Genomic DNA, 5,234 nt, shown 5'->3' with positions numbered 1-5,234 from the left:
TATGGATCATGATGGCCTGGTCTATAGTAACTTCAGACCGGTTGCTAGTGGGAATGATTGAGCATTGAATGAACTCCAACCATCCTCTAGCTACAGGCTTGAGGTCCACTCTTCTTAGTTGAACCGGCTTGCCTTTGGAGTCAATCTTCCATTGAGCTCCTTCTACACATATGTCCATAAGGACTTGGTCCAACCTTTGATTAAAGTTGACCCTTCTAGTGTAGGGGCGTTCATCTCCTTGCATCATGGGCAAGTTAAACGCCAACCTCACATTTTCCGGACTAAAATCCAAGTATTTCCCCCGAACCATTGTAACATAGTTCTTTGGATGCGGGTTCTTACTTTGATCATGGTTCTTGGTGATCCATGCATTGGCATAGAATTCTTGAACCATTAGGATGCCGACTTGTTGGATGGGATTTGTTAGAACTTCCCAACCTCTTCTTTGAATTTTATGTCGGATCTCCGGATACTCATTTCTTTTGAGTTTGAAAGGGACCTCGGGGATCACCTTCTTCTTGGCCACAACATCATAGAAGTGGTCTTGATGGGCTTTGGAGATGAACCTTTCCATCTCCCATGACTCGGAGGTGGAAGCTTTTGTCTTCCCCTTCCCCTTTCTAGAGGATTCTCCGGTCTTAGGTGCCATCAATGGTAATGGAAAAACAAAAAGCTTATGCTTTTACCACACCAAACTTAGAATATTGCTCGTCCTCGAGCAAGAAAAGAAGAATAGAAGAAGAAGAAGAAGAAATGGAGGAGAGGGAGAGTGGGAAATGTTTCGGCCAAGAGGGGTGTAGAGGGGTGTGTTATGTGAATTTGATGAAGAATGGGGGGCTTTATATAGGGAAGGGAGGGGGGTTAAGGTTCGGCCATATGGGTGAGTTTGGGTGGGAAATTGGTTTTGAATTTTGAAGGTAGGTGGAGTTTATGAGGTAGGTTTATGGGGAAGAGTGGATGGATGTGAGTGGTGAAGAGGTGATGGGGAAGAGAGTTTGAGGTGATTGGTGAAGGGTTTTTTTTTTTTTGGGAAGAGTGTTTATGGGATTGTGTGAAAGAGAGTGGTGAGAAGAAGTGAGTGGAGGTAGGTGGGGATCCTGTGGGGTCCACAGATCCTGAGTGGATCCTATGGGATCCACAGATCCTGAGGTGTTCAAGGATTTACATCCCTGCACCCATTAGGCATGTAAAAATGCCTTTGCACATAACTTTAGGCGTTCAGCGCCAGGTTGGTGGCCATTTTGGGCGTTCAACGCCCATTTGTGTGCCAATTCTGGTGTTGAACGCCAGAACCATGCCTGTTCTGGCGTTCAGCGCCCAGAAGCTGCCCATTTTGGGCGTTCAGCGCCAGAACCACAAATGTTCATAGCATTATTGAAACTCTCTAACACCAAACTTAGAGTTTGGATATGGGAGTTCAACACCAAACTTAGAGTTTGGTTGTGGCCTCCCAACACCAAACTTAGAGTTTGACTGTGGGGGCTTGGGTTGACTCTGCTTTGAGAGAAGCTTTTCATGCTTCCTCTCCACGGTTGCAGAGGGAGATCCTTGAGTTTTAAACACAAGGGAGTCCTCATTCCATTGAAGGACTATTTCACCTCTGTCAACATCAATCACAGCTCTTGCTGTGGCCAGGAAAGGTCTTCCTAGGATGATGGATTCATCCTCTTCCTTTCCAGTATCCAGGACTATGAAATCAGCAGGGATGTAAAGGCCTTCAACCTTTACTAACACGTCCTCTACTTGTCCATATGCCTGTTTTCTTGAATTGTCTGCCATCTCTAATGAGATTTTAGCAGCTTGCACCCCATAGATTCCCAGTTTCTCTATTACAGAGAGGGGCATGAGGTTTATTCCTGAACCAAGGTCACACAGAGCCTTAAAGATCATGGTGCCTATGGTACAAGGTATTATGAACTTCCCAGGATCCTGTCTCTTCTGAGGCAATGTCAGTTGATCCAGATCACTTTGTTCATTGATGAACAAGGGAGGTTCAACTTCCCAATTATCAATGCCAAATAATTTGGCATTTAGCTTCATGATTGCACCAAGAAACTTGGCAGTTTGCTCTTCAGTAACATCCTCATTCTCTTCAGAAGAGGAATACTCATCAGAGCTCATAAAGGGCATAAGGAGGTTCAATGGAATCTCTATGGTCTCTAGATCAGTCTCAGATTCCTTTGGTTCCTCAGAGGGAAGCTCCTTATTGATCACTGGACGTCCCAGGAGGTCTTCCTCCTTGGGATTTGCGTCTTCCTCTCCCTCTTTGGGTTCGGCCATGGTGCTTATGTCAATGGCCTTGCACTCTCCTTTTGGATTCTCTTCTGTATTGCTTGGGAGAGTACTTGGAGGGATTTCAGTGATCCTTTTACTCAGCTGGCCCACTTGTGCTTCCAAATTTCTAATGGAAGATCTGGTTTCATTCATGAAACTCACAGTGGCCTTAGATAGATCAGAGACTAGATTTGCCAAATTAGAAGCATTTTGTTCAGAGTTCTCTGTCTGTTGCTGAGTGAATGATGGAAAAGGTTTATTATTGTTAAACCTGTTTCTTCCACCATTATTAAAGCCTTGTTGAGGCTTTTGATCCTTCCATAAGAAATTGGGATGATTTCTCCATGATGAGTTATAGGTGTTTCCATAAGGTTCACCTAAGTAATTTACCTCTGCTATTGCAGGGTTCTCAGGATCATAAGCTTCTTCTGCATAAGAAGCCTCTTGAGTACTGTTGGATGCAGCTTGCATTCCATGCAGACTCTGAGAGATCATATTGACTTCCTGAGTCAATATTTTATTCTGAGCCAATATGGCATTCAGAGTATCAACTTCAAGAACTCCCTTCTTCATAGGCGTCCCATTACTCACAGGATTCCTTTCAGAAGTGTACATAAACTGGTTATTAGCAACCATGTCAATGAGTTCTTGAGCTTCTGCAGGCGTTTTCTTTAGGTGAATGGATCCACCTGCAGAAGTGTCCAGTGACATTTTTGATAGCTCAGATAAACCATCATAGAATATATCCAGGATGGTCCATTCTGAAAGCATGTCAGAAGGACACTTTTTGGTCAACTGTTTGTATTTTTCCCAAGCTTCATAGAGGGATTCACCTTCTTTCTGTCTGAAGGTTTGAACATCAGCTCTAAGCTTGCTCAGCTTTTGAGGAGGAAAGTACTTGGCTAAGAAAGCCGTGACCAGCTTATCCCAAGAGTTCAGGCTGTCTTTGGGTTGAGAATCCAACCATAATCTAGCTCTGTCTCTTACAGCAAAAGGGAAAAGCATGAGCCTGTAGACTTCAGGATCTACTCCATTAGTCTTAACAGTATCACATATCTGCAAGAATTCAGTTAAGAACTGAAAAGGATCTTCAGATGAAAGTCCATGAAACTTGCAGTTCTGCTGCATTAGAGAAACTAATTGAGGTTTCAGCTCAAAGTTGTTTGCTCCAATGGCAGGAATGGAGATGCTTCTTCCATGTAAATTGGAATTAGGTGCAGTAAAGTCACCAAGCATCTTCCTTACATTATTATTATTTTCGGCTGCCATCTCCTCTTCCTGTTTGAAAATTTCTGAAAGGTTATCTCTGGATTGTTGTATTTTAGCTTCTCTTAGTTTCCTTTTCAGAGTCCTTTCAGGTTCTGGATCTGCTTCCACAAGAATGTTTTTATCCTTGCTCTTGCTCATATGACAAAGAAGAGGGCACAGAAAAATAATAATAATAATAATAATAGAGATCCTTTATACCACAGTATAGGGATCCCTGTGTGAGTGGAAGAAAAGAGGGAGATAAAGAATGTAATGTAATGGAAGAAACACAACTGTGAGGAGGGTAGATATGTGAGATGAGATGTTAGTAGATGAATAAATAAATAGAATAAGATGGGAGAGGGAGAATTTTCGAAAATAATTTTTGAAAAAGGGTTAGCGATTTTCGAAAATGGTTTTTTTTTTTTTGAAAAATGTTAGTATTTTTCGAAAATTTTTAAAATTAAAAATAAAAATAAGAATAATTAGTTAATTAAAAAGAAATTTTTGAAAAAGAGGGAAGATATTTTCGAAAATTAGAGAGAGAGAGTTAGTTAGGTAGTTTTGAAAAAGTTAAGAAACAAACAAAAAGTTAGTTAGTTAGTTGAAACAAATTTTGAAAAGATAAGAAGTTAGGAGGTTAGAAAAGATATTTTGAAACCAACTTTTTTAAAAAAGGTAAGATAAGAAGATATTTTAGATAGTAGTTTTGAAAAAGATTTGATTTTTAAAATCTCAATTAATGACTTGATTCATAAGAAATCACAAGATATGATTCTAGAACTTAAAGTTTGAATCTTTCTTAACAAGGAAGTAACAAACTTCAAATTTTTGAATCAAAACATTAATTGATTATGTTATTTTCGAAAATTTGATATAAAAATAAGAAAAAGATTTTTGAAAAATATTTTTGGAATTTTCGAAAATAACTAAGAATTTTGAAAAAGATTTGATTTTTGAAAAAGATAAGATTTTCAAATTGAAAATTTGATTTGACTCATAAGAAACAACTTGATTTTAAAAATTTTTGAAAAAGTCAACTCAAATTTTCGAATTTGATGAGAAAAAAGGGAAAGATATTTTTTTGTTTTTTGAATTTTTATGATGAGAGAGGAAAACAGGAAAAATGATGCAATGCATGAAAGTTATGGATCAAAACAATGAATGCATGCAAGAATGCTATGAATGTCAAGATGAACACCAAGAACACTTTGAATGTCAAGATGAACATCATAGACACAATTTTGAAAAATTTTTAATGCAAAGAAAACATGCAAGACACTAAAGTTAGAATTCTTTAATGCTTATGCACTAAGAATTCAAGAATGCATATGAAAAACACCATACAACACAAAACAAAAAATCATCAAGATCAAACAAGAAGACTTACCAAGAACAACTTGAAGATCATGAAGAACACTATGAATGCATGAAATTTTTGAAAAATGCAAGATGCACATGCAAATGACACCAAACTTATGACATGACTCATGACTCAAACAAGAAACACAAAATGTTTTTGATTTTTATGATTTTCTAATTTTTTTGGATTTTTTTTTCAAAAATTATATGAAAAAGAAAAAATAAGGATTCCAAAATTTTTAACATGAATTCCAGGAATCTTGCATTCTTAGTCTAAAGCTTCAGTCCAGGAATTAGACATGGCTCACTAGCCAGCCAAGCTTTCGATGAAAGCTCCGGTCCAAAACACT

At 38.4% G+C, this 5,234-nt stretch overlaps 1 non-coding gene across 1 annotated transcript; it reads left to right on the top strand.

The window, feature by feature from the left end:
* The first annotated feature begins 3,039 nt into the window (after nt 1–3,039).
* LOC112768226 (small nucleolar RNA R71) lies at nt 3,040–3,147 on the top strand. The gene has a single exon (XR_003185664.1). It is a non-coding gene; the product is annotated as a small nucleolar RNA R71 (small nucleolar RNA).
* Nucleotides 3,148–5,234: the final 2,087 nt, after the last annotated feature.

This window comes from Arachis hypogaea, chromosome 17, assembly GCF_003086295.3.
Source record: "Arachis hypogaea cultivar Tifrunner chromosome 17, arahy.Tifrunner.gnm2.J5K5, whole genome shotgun sequence".
In the NCBI taxonomy this organism is placed as follows: Eukaryota; Viridiplantae; Streptophyta; class Magnoliopsida; order Fabales; family Fabaceae; genus Arachis; species Arachis hypogaea.
This window is presented reverse-complemented; position numbering and strand designations above follow the sequence as displayed.